The sequence below is a fragment of the Lucilia cuprina genome, chromosome 3 (assembly GCF_022045245.1).
Source record: "Lucilia cuprina isolate Lc7/37 chromosome 3, ASM2204524v1, whole genome shotgun sequence".
Lineage (NCBI taxonomy): Eukaryota > Metazoa > Arthropoda > Insecta > Diptera > Calliphoridae > Lucilia > Lucilia cuprina.
In genome coordinates, this window is record NC_060951.1 from 55,439,049 (window position 1) to 55,457,546 (window position 18,498).

Genomic DNA, 18,498 nt, shown 5'->3' on the forward strand with positions numbered 1-18,498 from the left:
AATAAGGACTCGCTATGATGGTGAAAGAGGTTTTGGTCGTAGATGTATTAGATAAAGTCGTAGAGTTTACCTTTTTGTGAGTGGACACTTACGGTTCAAACACAGTTTACATGACACCCTATACCACTGTTATCGGTGTAAGGTTTATGTTATTTATGAACTCTCTCTGATAATTTAAGGCTTCTGTCCGTAGACGTTCTAATCGTTTTGACTTTTAACTCAAGAGAATTAGGGCACAAATAGACACAACAACACTTTTATTGGAACATACATGCTTCTCTTTTAGCCCTGTCCGTTTCCTAAGGTCCTTGAAAACATGTTCTCAGTTTTCTAGTCCATAATGTAATGTTTGAAATACAACTATGTATCTGTATGGGTACAAGTCCATCATATCTTTAAGAAATTGGTCCAAATGAATCGAACGACATAAATGACTCTGATTTCTGATTCGATTTCTTTCAATATCTCCAAATAATTTGGTAATAAATACTGAAATCCTAAACCTCAAGCGTTAAGAATCTCTGTTTTAAGCTTAATAAATACACCTTAACATCAAATACTATACAGACAAATAAACAATACATTTGTATACCCTACAACAATAAAGTTGGTTGGCTATATCGGATTTCAGAAGTTAGTAACATTAAAATCATAACAATTTTCCGAGTCGAATAAGAAGTGTTTTTGACCTTAACCTCCATTTCTAAAACGATAAAAAATCACTTATTAATATAGGCAGTATCATAAAATTCGACATAATAGACAAAATTGATCTGTCTTATTCTGTGAGGATCGTTCTAAACCCTTAAATTAAATACTTAGCAATTTCCTCTATTTTATAGTAATAAGATTTGTTATTAACAAGTTCGAGTTCACATCAGCCCTTCAGTTTAGGGTACAGTTTGATTCGCCATGTCTAACTATAATTTCTTATATATGATTCAATAGCTTTTTCAATGTAAGTTTGTAATTGTAAAAATAAAAACGAAAAACTCATTGTTCCTAACTCTTAATACTCACATATGGGGATTTGGAGTTATTTCAGACCAGGTTTTAAACTTCAGTTGAGTATAATGTTTTAACGAGTATGAGCGGAAAATTTTTCATAACTTTTTTTCCAGTTTTTTTTATTATTTTAAATAATAACTGAATTGAAATGAGTAAAACATTACACATTTTACATTTGTAACTGGTTAAATGTACCTCTGTTTGTATGTGTGTTATGCTCTCGCTCCCCTTTTTTTCTATTTATGTTGCTTGTATGTTTTAGAGTTTGTGGTAAGAGATTTGTAAACATTTTATTTGGATCAGTTAACAATATTAGGTTTTGTTATAATCCATTTATTTAGGTGTTACTAATATATTTAGGAGCGTATTATGTTAAGTGGTTTTAACATTTAATTTCAAATAATTTATTTTTTTGTTTTGTAAATTATATCTAGTTTAAGTAGCTATTAATTTTATAAATTGTCTGCACAATTAAATCAATTAGCATTGTTGTTTTCTTTTTCGACAAAAAAAAGAGGTATTAAGTCAATTACTTTACAAAAATTTTATAACTAACTGTTGGCATTTTGAAAAGCGGAATTAAATTTGTACATAGTTTAATGTCAAAGTTTGATTGTCATGTTGGTCGATAGTTGGGGGGTTATTAAACTTGTGTTTTAAGATAATTATTTAATGAACGTAATTGTAAAAATTCTTTATAATTAAATTATGTAATTAAGGAATTATGTAATTAATTTATGTTTAATGTGACGTATAGTATAAGAAATGTAATTAGATAATTTAAAATATATAGTGATTTGCAGTCTCCTCTCAACGTAAGCAACAAAAATTTACATTATTGATAGTGGAAGCAAATGCTTAGCTAAACGCTTACGAATAAGAAGACAAGTAGGATCTATCTATCTATCTATCTATCTATCTATCTATCTATCTATCTATCTATCTATCTATCTATCTATCTATCTATCTATCTATCTATCTATCTATCTATCTATCTATCTATCTATCTATCTATCTATCTATCTATCTATCTATCTATCTATCTATCTATCTATCTATCTATCTATCTATCTATCTATCTATCTATCTATCTATCTATCTATCTATCTATCTATCTATCTATCTATCTATCTATCTATCTATTGAACCGATTCGGCATCCATTTGCAAAATCTACAGAACTTTTTTAAGCTTTTTGGATTTTCCCTTTGATAACGTAATTATGCGCTTTGACCGACTTAGAACTATTCCAAAATCCCTTTTTCTACTTAATATGTAAAGAATGAAATATAATTAATTATCATTTTAACCTTGATCTATTTCAAAAAGGTTTAAAATAAAGTCATTATACTTTTGCGTTTTCTTTTTGGTCTTTTCAAATAGTATGTTTTTATGAAACAATTAGGAGTCTCGTTTTTTTTAATTATAGATTTTGTAATTTAAAAAAAAACAAACATGTTTCACAATTTAATGGTGATAACTTTAAAGTAACGCACAAAAAACTAAAAAAACTAAACTAACATTCATTAACACAAAACTAGTAGAAGGTCTTCATTTAAATATTAACAAATGATAGCAAACAACTTTAGCAAAATACTCAAAAAAACTACTAGTCAAAAATATAAATAAAATATACACACATTAATTTTACAAAAAAATAAAAAAGATAGAAATGATAAATAAAAAAAAATCTTATAATAGAAAAAATGTAACACTTGCTAAAAACAAAACTACAACATGTGTGTTTGGCGGTCTGTTTGTGTAAATTTGCCCGCCTTTACATTTAAACTTGAATATGAACTAATATATTAAATCAATGAATGAATTGGAAATGTAATGAAGCCAAACAAAACAACATATTTCACATCAAACACACTATTTGTTAATAATAAATAAATAAACTTAGTTATAATTATAGGGTGTCTTGTGGGGCAGATGTTATAATAATAAAGTTAAATTTTAAAATCACGTTTAATACTTAACTAAAATAGATAAATAACAAATAAGAAAGTACAGTATTGTACAAAAACATAGCGATTTTGATTTATATTTACTGTTCGTCTGCTTTTTAATAACAACAAACAAAAGTATATTTTAATTTCCATAATTATCATAAATATATAATTTGGAAAAGTAATAACTATAATTACATAAAATATGTGAAAATTAATCTTCAAATGTATGAAATAAATCATTTAATTTTTACTGTCAAGTCAAAGGAGTAACATAGAAAATTTACACCAGTAATGAGGCAACCTCATTAGTGCAAAGTAATTGTTTTATTTTAATTTTTTTTTTAATGTGGAGGAACAAAAATTCATATTATTAATGAAATATTCTTCATGGATACAATGAATTGCTTCCTTGGGTAAATTTTAATGATATTACATATAATTGAGTTACTTAAAATCACGTGGAGGAACAAAAATTCATATTATTAATGAAATATTCTTCATGGATACAATGAATCGCTTCTTTGGGTAACTTTTAATGATATTACATATAATTGGGTTACTTAAAATCATGGACCGTTTTTTAAAGATTTCTTTTTAAAATTTTGATCTGTAGTTTCATAAAAATGCTAACTTGGATTGACAAACGGTGTTAGCCCGTCATAGCGTTGGGAAAATTAGTACAGTTTTCTGACTGAAGAAGTCGTTTTGAAATGCTTTTGTAACGGCTTTTATTCATGATGATCTCTAAATATTCATCTGTTTATCTCTGTTGGAGGCACGATAGAATTGTTGTTCAACTTTTCAGTTCAGAACATGAACCGATGGAGTTCAAATGATTTTTCTGATCTTATAAAAAACTTTTTTTGTTAAGTAGGCGTGTCCGTTTTATAACTACGCCTTCTTATTTAAAGCATATTATTTTTAAAAGGTTAACTCAATTTGTCTTTTTGAAGTTATTTTTATTGTATTCAAGAATACCAAAAATATTACTAACGTACAAAGTGGGCATGGGCATGATATATAGCCGCCCCTTTTTTGGTGTAGTTATTAAACTTTTGTCGTACCAGAATGTTACACTGTGTGTTGGGGAAATCTATGGGGGTTTTAATTTAAAAATTTAAATTTTTGGCATCATTGAATTTTAATTATTATACTAATATTTTAATAATAATTATTTTTTCTTTTCTATTTACAGGTAAGTGCCAATTTAACCATAAAAATATTTGGTTTATTTCAGGTATTTAAAAATATTTTAATTTTTATAAAAAAATTTAAATTAGTTTTGAAGTATTTCTCAAAAACAAAGAAAACTCAACATAAACAAGTAGGAATCTATAGTCGGGCCTTGCCTTAATACCCTACACCAGTTAATAGTTTGTAAAAAATTTGAAATATTTTCAAAATAAAGCTACATATTAAGTTGACCTAAATACTACTTGTGTTTATCGATTTTTAAATCAATTTCTAAAGCAGACTCTGTATGAGGGCTAAAGCCAAATGAGGCCTGATCATTACCGAAATCACCAGTAACATTTAGACTTGTACAAATCTAAGTTGTGTTAATTTTGGATACTAGAACATTTAACATTAGCCCTATTTGGGGGTTCAGTTGTATGGTGGCCAGAGATACAAGCGGATGCAAAATGATCGGTGGCGCAATAACTTTCGGTCGGCGTTGGCATCTTTTGGAGTATTTTTATAGAAAATATCGGCGGCGGCCAAATTATGGAATTAATTAAACTTGTTATTCAGAAATTGCGTTAATTATATTTTAATAGTCTGATAGAAGTCTGTTTCTATATAAGTTTTTTCTGCAGAAAATGCACATTACTATAGTAGTTTTAACTCTTTTAATATTGTGTGGCAAATCGTTCAATTTGCCATAAGAATTTAAAGTAGTGGCAAGACAACTCCGTTCAAATTGGTTAAAATATAATCAGAAATACAAGTTTAATTCCAATCTTTATTAGCGGCAACGTTTAAGCTTACTTAAACTTTTAAGTCGAAAGAAGCCGGCGCGGCTTGCAAAATATTACCGCGGCCAGCAGCCGCCGTTTTGATCCGACTTGGTTTGTATCTCTGATGGGGTCTAGGTGAAATAATGAACCGTTTTTAAACTTTGGAGCACTTTCTGTGCCACTGTCAACATTTGTCGAAGTTAGATCCAAGTATCTTGGAAGTGATGTCATTCGGGAAATAACTTTCCTGACTAACACTGAAAATTCTTAGAAATTACGTCCAGGAAACTGAATTTCTGAACATTGAAAAATAATATACTCAGTAAACGAAATATTCTTTTTCATGAAAAGGAGCGCCTTTTCTATCTGGATGGACGGACAAACAGTCTGGCGGACATAGTTAATCGATTCGGAAAATAAGTCTGTATAGGTATACTTTAAGGTGGTTATTTCAATGTGTTATATACATGAGCACAAACCCAATATATCCTCCCCACAAGGTATAAAAACCTATTTGCGGAAAGTGTTTTCAAATCAAAAAAGTTTTAGTCATTGGGTTGGGTCATGATTCATCATTTAATCTGTAAGAGACATTATTTTATAGACAAAATTAAAAAACACCTATTTTCCATTTATAAACCTCAATGCTGACGCTGTAAATGTACGGCCTTGAAATTCATAAGAACCCTGCTGACTGCGACATAAAACTTACAAAAATTTTATAATGGATAAATGATACAAACGCCGCCTTATCATTAAAATAAGAATGTGTAGTAATTTTTCATTAGGCTTTTAAGCAAAATTGTTCACCCTCCAAGGATACATGGTAAAAATTGCTAATGGAGCAACCACATTCCCCTTCAGATAAATTCGCATAAAAAATTTACACGACAGGTTTACAATATTTTTTTTTGTTCTCTAGCCAGCAGACAGTAGAATCAGTTTTTTTTTTTTAACAAATGATTTGTAATATATATCACCAAAAGTAACAATATTTTATTTTTTTTCGTAAATTTATACCAAGATTTATTGTTTAATTTTACATTCATCATAAAAACTTGAACAGTTGACTGACAGCTTTATAGAATTTTGAATGTTTTTTTTTGCACGTTAAGTAGTGTGTGTGTGGTGAGTCTTTTAACAAGTTAAATAAAGGACATGGCTTTTTATCAGTTGTGGCACATTTGTACCTTTTAACGCAACAAAAATGTCAGTTTGTATTTAAGTTTATTTTGCTTTTTTTAATATTTTCGTCCACCAAATTGAAGGTGAATAAATAAATAAAACCAAAATGCATAAAAATCCCTCAGAAAAAAGTTAAAAAATCTATATAGTATATCATTCGTTACACATTTTTATTGATTTATTGTTTACTTGTTAAATGCAAAAAAATACAAAAATAAATAAAAAGATAAAGAAAAACCGAAAGGCAACAACTGCCTGCCAACTGTTCTGTTACAGTTTGCCTGTCAGTTCGTTTGTCCGTCCGCATGACAATCTTTTGTTTATGGTTTTTACCATCTGAACCAGGCTTAAAAATTACAAAAATCCAAACGAATAAAACAAAGATATTTGCATAAATACTCAACGACAGACAGACACATAGATACTCATACTTATAGTTGACTCTAGAATGAATTTATTTGTGGCAACTGAACGATTGAATGAATGTTCAGAGAGTGACGAATACTACTTAGTATGGCGGTTCATAAATGAATTGTTTGGTTTTGTTTTTGTATTTGTTTTTTTCTTATTTTAATTTAAGTTTATTTCTGTTGAATATTAACAGGAGTGGCCATTATTATTATTATGGTTGGTATGTCTGTCCGTACGTTTTTGCGTCTGTCTGCCTTTTTGAGTGTTTAAAATAATCAAGTGTTTGTGCATGATTAAAAGTTACATGAACTCTTAAGTTTATGACAAAGAAAGGTGTAAAATCATACACATACTTGTTGTATATACATATGTACTTACATACAGACATAAACAAATACATGTATATACCGGGAGACGCAGACACAGACATATTGAATTATATATAAAGTTGTCATTTATAAAAAAACATTCGTATTGTAGGTATTTGTAAGCATGTTGATAATTATTTATTTATGGAAATTATTTTTTTAACAGTGGGTCTGTTTTTCCAATTAAAAAATTCTTAATATCTTTGTGGTCTTAAGTGTTTTTTATTCAATTATTGTTAAAATCGATTAAGAGACATTGAATTTGTCACAGAAAAGTATTTGGAGATCATCCATATTTTCCTCCAAATATTGATATTTTAGTCAAGTCACTAAGGTCTAAAACGGATTCAAGATAGTCTAGCTTTAGCAAGTCGCTACATCCGGCTACTACTGTTAAACCTGTCCTGTTCTTAGACAGGAACTTGTGTCAGAATAAATAAATTGGAAAATTGTATGATCAAAGTCAGATGTTAATTTTCTTTTAGAGATTTTGAAATCTCCACTAAAACAGGTTGGTATTTAACCTCAAACTTTCTGATAATGCCAAACAGCTTGAACTGAAATTGGAACATTTACATAGTAGCAAGGACAAGCAAAGCGTCTTTGGCTCTTTATTGCTGCAAAAGGGTAATTCACCTCAAGTGATGTGTTAGTCCCAAAACTAATGTTATGGTTCGGCAGTGTGGTGACATACGTTGGAGATGGAACACAACCAATCAATGTTCGAAACAGTAACTGTTAAGATAATAAGTAGGGCGACATAGTACTACTGCTCTAGTTACATCCGGTTATTGTAACAGCCATTTCAAGGATGATTTTAACAAAGCAGACGAATTGATATCAATGGAAGATCTCACCTCTTGATACTGTTTTAATGTGTTAAATATATAATTGTAAAGCAGGCCTAATCACTGCACCAGAACCCAGGTTTCTACATACTTTTGATTATTAAAGTATCCGCGGAACAGATTCAATATCACTTATCGTCAACATTTCAAATGAAATATGTTCCCTTTTTACTTTTTACGTTCGCCAACCTTTTTTTGTCGTGAAATTCCCCTGTTGTGTAATTTGTTGGTGGAATTTTGTTAACATTAAACAGCTTTTCCATACAAAATTAGAGTACAAACTGATTTCTAATCTACGGTGACCACTTAGATTTGGGTAATTTTGATGTCATCACAAAAAATCATCGACATCGCGTTTATAAATGAATCGAAGTTTAGACCGTTAACAGTTTAAACTAATCTAACCTTACTACATGCTTCATTGTGAATTGTCCAAGGTTAGTGCATGTAAGCTACTACAGTCTTGGTCTTTCGATTGAGGTTTAGTTGGATGACTTTAACTATGATCATTTACAAAACATAGGATTTGACTCCTCTAAGTAACCTGTATTGCCTAATGATGCTGGAACTAGCGTTTTTGTTGTTCGATGTTCTTATCAGGGCTATTTATAAGAGTCCTTTCAATGGTTACTTTTCCATTTTGAAGGCTTGCAGTCTTCTCTCGACTTGGTAATCTCGTTTTTAGGAATAGACTCTTTTATATTTCCTGTAATGGCTAATCATACTATGGATACTGTTACAGCTATTTCTGGATCATTGTCGATGCTGGTTTAGAAATTAAACATGATACGAACTTTGGTCGATACCTTCCACAAGGAGAGTGACCTTAGGTTTGTCTTTCTTGTGAATGATATTTTATTTCTCAGTCTTAGGATTTTACTCCTCCAGGTAACCTTTAGTGCCTAATGATACTGGAACTATCGTTTTTGGTGTTCGGTGTTCTTATCAGGACTATTTATAAGAGTCCTTTCAATGATCACTTTTTCATTCTTGAAGGCTTGCAGTTTTCTGTCGAATTGGTAATCGGTAATCTCGTTTTTAAGAATTTACTGTTCTATATTCCCTGTAATGGCTAATCATACTCTGGATACTGTTACAACTATTTCTGGATCATTGTCGATGCTGGTTTAGAAGTGAAACATGATCCGAACTTTGGTCGATACCTACTACAAGGAGAGTGTCCTTAGGTTTCTCTTTCTTGTGAAAGATATTCTATTTCTCCACAGTCCCTTTAGGGATACTTTTCATCAAGATCTTTTAGCTGCATACATATTGGTGAGATGTTAACCTTATGATTACCACCCTCATGATAAATTGAAGCTCACGTTCTCTATTGCTTGGTCGTTAGATGTTTCTTATTCTGCGTTTTTATGACCTCTTTTTTAAATACTCCTACATGAGGATGATTTGGGAGACGTGTAGACTTTCTCAATATCTTTTTTATCTTGTCAGTATTCATTTTCTCGAGAGATTTGATCCTTTTGAATTTTCTTCAGATATTCAGAGTGAATCGGATATATCCTTCGAAGTTTTCTGGGATTGACATAATATATTTTTTGTTTCTTTGCTTATTAAATAGACGTATTTTAGTTGACGAGAGCTTAACTATGCTTTTTCTCACCTCCTTTATCATTTTCTTTACTTCCTTATTTAAAAAATTTGATCCTTCTCATCTGAGGACTATTATCTGAATCCACCTGATCGCAGCATGATGTTAACACTTCACTCGCTAGAAGATCAAATATTGTAGTCTTATTTCGGGGCTTCGGGGTAAACAAGATTCCCTACGATAGTGGACATTCTGCTATACCTCACCTGAAGTGTAACCATAACATGTAATTAACATGTTGTCCATTATCTCCCTATATCCCTCAAAGTGCTCTATAGATAAAATGCAAATATATTTTATGTTTTATTTTTTTGCCCCACAGTGCACACCAATCAAGTATCAAACAGCACTTTACGTTAATTTATTTTTTATATATATTTTTTTTGTAAAACCTGCGTATGTTTGGCATTTGTTTCTATAGTTCGTTGTATTTAAATTTAAATCCACAAGGAATTAAACAGTTTGTTTTATTATTTTTTGGTATTTTTCATTATTTGTTTGTTGTTGTCGTCGTTTCTGTAAATTTGTTTTTATTATTTTCCTCAGTTATGTCGTTCGTTATGATTGTATCTTAAAAATCTATTGGCTTGAAAAAATAATACTTTTTGTTGAATTCTGTTTTTAATATTTAATAATAAAAAAATTAACAAAAAACTGGATAAAATAAAAATTAACAACAACGAAAAAAACAACAACAAAATAAAATTTATCACTGTCAATTATTATGCAAGAGTTAAACTCTATATAACAGCTACACCAACAACAACGGCAATAACAACAATTACAGTTATAGTTACAAACTTCGATTAAAAACAACAACTATAACTACAACAATTACAACAACAACAACGTCACCCAACAAACTAACTGCAAACTTACATTCATATAAAATACCAAATTTTTTATTATTATTTGTATTGTTTTTTTTTTGTTAAACAAAAAAATAATAACAAAAATTTTTACGTAAAACATACACGTATCGATCAATTGAAGAGTGAGTGAATGAACAAATTCAAATTATTTTTTATCTTTATGATTGTGTGTGCGTTTTTGTGTGGGGGAGTTTGAGTTTTTTTTTTAACTGCTTCAACTTTTGATTGTTATTATGTATTTTTTAATGTTTCAGGTCTATCCCAAAATCATTTAAAGAAAAAATAGTGAAAGATTTATTTGTTAAAGTTAATGGTAAAGGTAGGTTGTGAGTTACTTTAAACAGTTTTGAGATTTTCGAAGTCTTGTCTATAGTCTGAACTAAAGTCAGGATTAAAGTGTTGGCTACAGTCTGGGATTAAGTCTTGTCTAAAGTCTAAACTGGACTATAGTTTAATCTGGAATATAGCTTTGTCTATAGTCTGGACTATAGCCTTGTCTATAGTCTGGTCTATAGTCATATCTATAATCTGGACTATAGCCATATCTATAGTCTGGACTATAGCCTTGTCTATAGTCTGGACTATAGCCTTGTATATAGTCTGGACTATAGCCTTGTCTATAGTCTGGACTATAGCCTTGTCTATAATCTGGACTATAGTCTGGACTATAGCCTTGTCTATAATCTGGACTATAGTCTGGACTATAGCCTTGTCTATAGTCTGGCCTATAGCCTTATCTATAGTCTGGACTATAGCCTTATCTATAGTCTGGACTATAGCCTTATCTATAGTCTGGACTATAGCCTTATCTATAGTCTGGACTATAGCCTTATCTATAGTCTGGACTATAGCCCTGTCTGTAGTCTGGACTATAGCCCTGTCTGTAGTCTGGACTATAGCCCTGTCTGTAGTCTGGACTATAGCCCTGTCTGTAGTCTTGTCTATAGTCTGGATTGTAATCTGGACTTTAGCCTCGTCAATTGTCTGGATTGAAATCTGGACCTAAGCCTTGTCTATTGTCTGTCTATAATCTTGCCTTTAGTCTTCTCTATAGTCTGGATTGTAATCTGAACTATAGACTTGCCTATAGTCTGACAATAAGGTCTTGTCTTTAGTCTGACTATAGTCTGGACAATAATCTTGCAAATAGGCTGGATTATAGTCATGTTTCTAGTCTGAACTATAGTTTTGTGTATATTCTTGTCTGTAGTCTTAATCTGGACTTTAGTTTTCCAATAGCCTCTTTTGTATTATGGACTTTATATAGTCTATAATATGTTCACACTTATCTGTAGTTTGATTTATAGTATGAATATAATCTGCACTATAATATTGTATTGCCTATGGTCTTCATAACACCATACTGTAGCGTACAACATTAAAATAACCTCCATCGCTATCGCTTTTAACTGATTTAAAAGCCAAAATAAATGAGAAAAAGAATAAAACCACAAAAAAACCTCTTTGAATAAGTATTACGTATTCTTAAGAATTATTCAATTTATGTAAATTTAAAACGGAAGTTTAAACACACAACACTCATCATAACAATAAAAACAACAATGACACACAACCACCATCTAACACTGACACAAATAAAAACTCCGACATTATTCAAGCTATTTTCAAATTCTAACGGTTTAACAATAAACTTAAACGAATGACGAATACAGAAAATAACAAACTGCATGATGAAAATGAAAAACTACTTTAAGAATTGTAAGCAACTTCCTTAATTTCTTTTTTGGAAAATTTTTCCTAAGAATATGTTTTTATTTTTTACACAAATATGTTTCGTTTCCCTTTTCGTTGAAAATTTTCATGCCAACAAATATTTAACTTGATGGTGTTTGGTTGACAACAAACATTTGTATGATTTACAAGCAAATAGAATTCATATTTATGCAATTTTAAAGAATAGATACTATTCATGTTTTAACAGCTTTAGAAGATACAACAAGTTGTTAGTTCGGTGTATCGCAAAACGTCAGCATCGTAGTATTGAATAAAAAATGTGAGTGATGAACGGGGTAACAAAAAAAGCAAAAGTTAACATTTGACATTTGCATTTTTTATGTGACAACTTGTATATACATAGCTGGCATGTTCGTCTTTAGATAGATAGATATATGGATGGATAGCTGTTTTGATGTGGCTGTATAGTAGATAAAGCGTTGTAGTGTTGCTGTTTGTTTAGTTCATATTAATAGTTATTTCCATTTTTATTTCAATGCTGTCTTGCTGTTTTCTTGGCACTCTGCATAATGGGTTGATTATGTCAAACGGTTTTGTATGTGTTCTACCATACGTATGATTAATATTTTGGAAATTAAATTTCATAAAGCAAAAACCAAAAAATATATGCTAAAAATGAAATGTAAATTCAAAGATAGTAGACCAGGGTGCAGTTACCCCTAAAACATGCATACTGTTCTCATACATATACAATTTTGCCGGTTGCTGTTGCTTTATAAGCTGTTGAAAAACAGCTGCATACGTATGAGTGTTAATACTGTTGTTATTCTTAATAATGTTGCTGGAACTAGTAACTTTGATGCTGTTGCAGCACTATTACTTGCTGATATTTTTTAGTTTTTTGTTGTTACTTTATAGTTAGTTTACTATATGCATTGCTTGCTTTTTGAAATTGTTGTTATATTTATTGGTATGCGTGCCTAAAGTGTTGGCGTTAAAAGGTGAACAGCATTTTTCTTAACTACACTAGAAATAAAAAAACTTGTATGCGAATGCGAGTGTGTTTGTGTAAATTTACGAGTACTTTTTCACACACACACACACACACTTGCACATGAAACATTCATCAAGTGATATTGTTGTCAGTCAATTCTTCACTGACACTAATTGTTGTTTATATAAATGCACTTTTTAAAACAAAATTTAAAAATCAGGAAATAGTTCACTGTAAAATATTAGTTCATAGATAAATTTAACTTTATACCCGTAGTTATTTACCTTACCCAAGGTACCTTTCAAAACACTATTATTTTTAGATCAAGTTTTTTTTGCATAAGAAATATAAAGCAATTGTTTGGGAAAAAATCGAGACCAGTTAGGGAGAAAGGCAGAAGTAACTATTTATTTAGAGTTTGATTTTTTAGTTGGACTTTATCGTGTGTGTTCATTGTATTATGTTACTTGAAGTGAGGTTATTTATGTTTTATTTAAAATTCAAAGACATCTTATTTTAAAAAGTTAAAAAGTTTTTTTTTTGAAAAATTTAGAGAGGACTTTTTAATATATGTAAATTAAGATTTTCAATGTTTGTTAAGTTGCAGTTAATATTTCGAAAATAAAATTAAAATCCTTCCATGAATAGGTAATTGTTTAAAAATATAAAATTTAGATCGCACAGTTTTTTCATATTTTTGCATTTGGAAAACTGATCCTCGATTCCCCATAGATAAAAAAATTCTATTTAATTTGTTAAAAGAAGTTTTTATCGAAAATTTTATTGCAATTTGAACCCAAGTTTCCTATAAAAAATGATTGCAAAATGATCGCAATTTTTTTCAATACAAAATTGATCGCAAATATTATAAAAAAAGGAAAACTGATTGTAAATTTTAATTAATAGAAATTATATTTCATAAATCGAAAGTTGATCGGAAATTTTTAGAAATGAAAAATTTTATATTTTATCGAATTTTGAGTAAACTAAATTATCTTTTATTATTAAAAAATTTTAAAATTTATCACAAATTTTATAAAAACAAAAAATTATTATTTTTGCAATTTTTTACAATGATAAAATATAAAATTGATCGAGAAATGATCGCAAATTTCTTATAAATTAAAAATTGTTAGAACATTTTCTGTAAACAAAAATTTTATCGAAATTTATCTATATAAATAATAGAGTAATATGTTGACGATAAACTCAGGAACAACTACGACATCTCATAGAATCAAATTTAAAATATATTTTTCAGGGATCATGAGAAGTGTTCCTTTAAAATTTGAAATTTGTCCGTCAGACGGCGTCGATGTTTTAATTTTCAGTCTGTTTTACCAAAACTGATAAACTTGTTATTTTTAAATTAGATTCTTATGTGTAAAGTTCACATGTTAATCAAAAATGTGCAAAGCGTTCCGTAGGCGTGGTATCACCTGAATAACTATCAAGAGTAGTATAACTCAGAAACGGGAACGACTAGAGTTCTCAAATTTTGCACATACAACTTTAACACATTTATGTATGAATACTCAGATGAAAAATGGGCTAACCAGCAATAGTGGGCGTGACACTTCATACTCCTATATTGCTATTCCATACCAAATGATGTAAATTTGGAACGCTATGTCAACTACAGTTCCAAATTTATGTACGATAAACTTTAGTGCCAATATGAACATTTTCTACTATAATGGGCGGCTATGAAATAATGGGCGTGTCATTTACCATATAAAGTTAGTATTAAAATTCATATATATCTGAGAAAGTATAAAACTTTAAGCGCCAAAAGAAAAAGGGGCGTGGTACTTCCCACATGAAATTAATATAAAAATACATATATGGGGGGAATCTTTTGGAACTAGAAAGCTTAAATTTCCATGTGAACAATTTGCGGAAAAATAACCAGAAAAGTTCCTCAAATATGACAACACTGTGTAATGTTGACAACATACAAACAACACTATGTAATGTTGATTCTGCAACATTTCGTTGTCGAAATTTAAATTGTTGTCTAAATTAAAACATTATTAGACAACGGATGATGTTAAGATGTTGCGTTGTCTTCACTAAGAAACTAGTTTTAGGAAGTGTCATACAGTAATGTATAAACTATGTGTAGTTGTTGTAACAGCTTCAACTATACAATTTTTAATCCGGGGGATCTGTATTTAGGTCCAAGCTAAGAAATTGGGCTACTTCAATAGGGTTAGTATATAAATCCATTGGGCTAAGTGAAGTAGGTTGGGCTGGACAGTTGTATATGTGGTGGGTATCATGGGGACCCTGTCCACAAGCTGGGCATATAATGGGAACGGCACGGTCTATGCGGGACCAGTAGGCGTTGAGCCTGTTGCTCCATCCTGATCTCAGTTGCGGAACTCTCGATCACTCCGTGATTTCATACTGCGCCAGCTTTTATACTAATTTCCCATACTGTTTACGAAGAAGAAGCGTGTGTACATTAAAAGGTAAACAAAATTTATAATTCCATTAAAATCAAAAAAGAAAAGATATAAACAAACAAATCTACATATTCTTAAGATTGCAACGCGCCTTTAATACACACACACATACACAAAGCGTTGCAAAAACTAACTAAACAAGATGTCATAGCAAAAGAAACAGCAACTTTATAATACAAAACTATATAAATTATTTAAAACGGCAAAAAATTAACTAAAAATGACAATAAGACAAAAGGTACCTTCTTGGCTTGAAGACAAAAAGTTAAATAAAAACTTGCTTGAATATTTTTTTTAACAATAAAACAAGATAAAAGTGGCTTTTTTAGCAGCCGTGTGTATAAATTCTGTTGTTTAAACTACTTCAACGAAAAAAAAAGTTATTGTTTTAATGGGAAAAAAGGTCTCTCAATGATAATTAAGTTTGTAATTATAAAACTGCAAATGCGAATGCTATTTACTTTTATCGTAGTTTGGAAAAACATTAAATGTTTGACTTGACATGACTGAAAATGGCCATTTAATGGATGATGCTAAAGATGAAGTAAACTTATGACTGTGACTGAGTGAGTAAGTGCAAAAAGAATTGCTTGAATGATGATGATGATGGAGATGCTAATGCATTATGTAAAATAAAATCAAATAGAAATATGAATATGAATAAAAAAACCTTAATATTTTTTAATTATTATTGTTTGTTTGTAATATATTATTAATATTTAACCATGATTATGATTTAACATGGGTTTTTCTTCTATTAACAGCTTCTAGTAGTGTTTCTTTTTTTACTCATATTTTTAATTTTTTCTTATTTTTTTGCACGAAAATAAGTACTGAAAGACACAAAAAAGAGTTTATTTAAGAAATAACAAAAAAAAAAAAAAAACAAACTATGTGCAATTATTAATGATTGTGTTGAAATGTTTATATGTGAATGACCGTGATATTGACCCACTTTAGTTTATAAGATCATTCATTATTACAAACGAATATTAAATTGATGTTAAAGCATAATAATATGAATAAAGCTCAGCTGCTGCTGGCGGTTTGGTTGTCTGTCAAATGCCAGCAAAAAAACCGTTGAAATTCAAAACCAACAATAAGTTTTTTTGTCGTCTCTGTTTTCGCCTTCTTTTTCTTTTCGTTAATAATTTGTATCAACAACACCACCAGCAACACCATTATCATCATCATCGTCATCTCAACCTATAACCAGCATCCGTTTGATAAAATTTGAAAATCATAACTATAAAATATTAATATGCTGTAGTTTAAGATGACTTTAGTTTTTTTTTAACTTTATTAATTTCAAACACTTGCCATACCCTACATATGTCTAAGGTTTTCATTTTCTATTTAGGTTGGTAGTTTTATTAACTAATATATATCCTGTATAGAAATTCAAGTTTATTAATTTGTAATTACATATGTAACAGCATGTGATTATATTTGATTGATGATATAATAACTTTCAATGTGGTATACTTTATACATTTTCAATAGGGGTTTGACTATTAAGAAATCTTGCATTATTTAAGCCAAAAAAATGTGTTTTTATTGCAATCCAATATTGTTTTAAATTTTAATTGTTATCTTTTAGTCCATATATTGAGATTTTAGTAAAAAATGTTTCATATAACTAGAACTGCTCAGTAAAATATTTTCAAATTTTGGCAACGAGTATTGGAGTTATTTCATACATTACATGGTAATGAGTTGTCGTTATCAATAACATTAACTAATTTGTATAGAATGTATAGCGTATGTCCATTAAGGAGTTATATAGTGTTTCTAACTGTACAGATTTTGAAAGGTTTTTCAAGAAATATTGATATTGAAATTAGTATGGAAACCATTCCAGATATAATGATAAAATTACTTTTTAAAAGAGCGTTGAGTAAGAGAGTAGACTAGCAAACATAAAAAATAACTGTAAAATCAGATTAAAATCCGGAAAAGTTGGGTAATAAGATTTGTAACCAGTTATTTTTTGTTCATCGTTAAACAAAAATAAGTAGTAGTTCACCCAAAAAGTAACTACTTACACTTTTCACCAATATAACTTGCCTACTTACCGGGCAAGTAAAGATTTTGCTGGGTAATGACAAGTTCTTCAAAAATTCTTTACAAATTTCCCAATTTGATAGATAATCAAATATATTTAACAAATTGATCAATTTTTAAGACAAATTGATCTAAAATTTTTGAAAAAAAAAACAACTGATCCCACAGTTTTAGATTTGAAGGACAATATTGACCAAACATTTGTAATAAGTTGAGAACTGATCCTACAATTTTAGATGTAAAGTACAATTTTTCATGTAATAAGAATTGATATAAATTCAGAAATTATATAAAATTCTATACAAATTTATATTTTGAGTTCGCTTTAAATTTTTCTCACAAAATGAGAACTGATCGTACGATTTTAGATTTAAAGGACAATATTGATGGAAATTTTTCATAAATTGAGAACTGATCTTACAATTTCAAATGTAAAGGAAAATTTTCCATGTATTAAGAATTTATCTAAATTCAGAAATTATATAAAATTCTTTACAAATTTATATTTGGAATTCGATTTTGAATTCTCCACAGGTAGAGAATTGAGCATTTCGATCAAATATTCTCTATAAATATAGAATTGATCGCAACAATTAGGTTAGTGGTTAGAGTTCTAGTCTGGTTGACCGGAGGTGGTAGGGTCGATTCCCATCTGAGACACTGGTTAAGGAGTGTATTTCTTCGGATTTGATGTATATGTTCATCCTTCTAAAAATTATTTTTTAATTTTGTTTGATTTAAATTAAATTACTTACAAATAAGCCGTGTTTATAGCTTAATATTTTTTTAAAAACATTTAACGCGCCTCATTATTCATATGTATTTGAATAAATAAATTAAATGTTGTTTTATAATCTTTATCTTTAGACATCATTAACAAAGTTTAAGCATTAAATATATGTAATTTAAAAAAAAATTGAAATATTTCTGCTGACTACTTGAGCTGATTAATGATGTTTTAAATATCTTACAACAAGTCAAGATTTTGAATATCATAATTATTTGTAAATATTTTTCTTCAAATTGTTTAGTTTAAATATTTAATATAATGCGTTTTGTGTGTG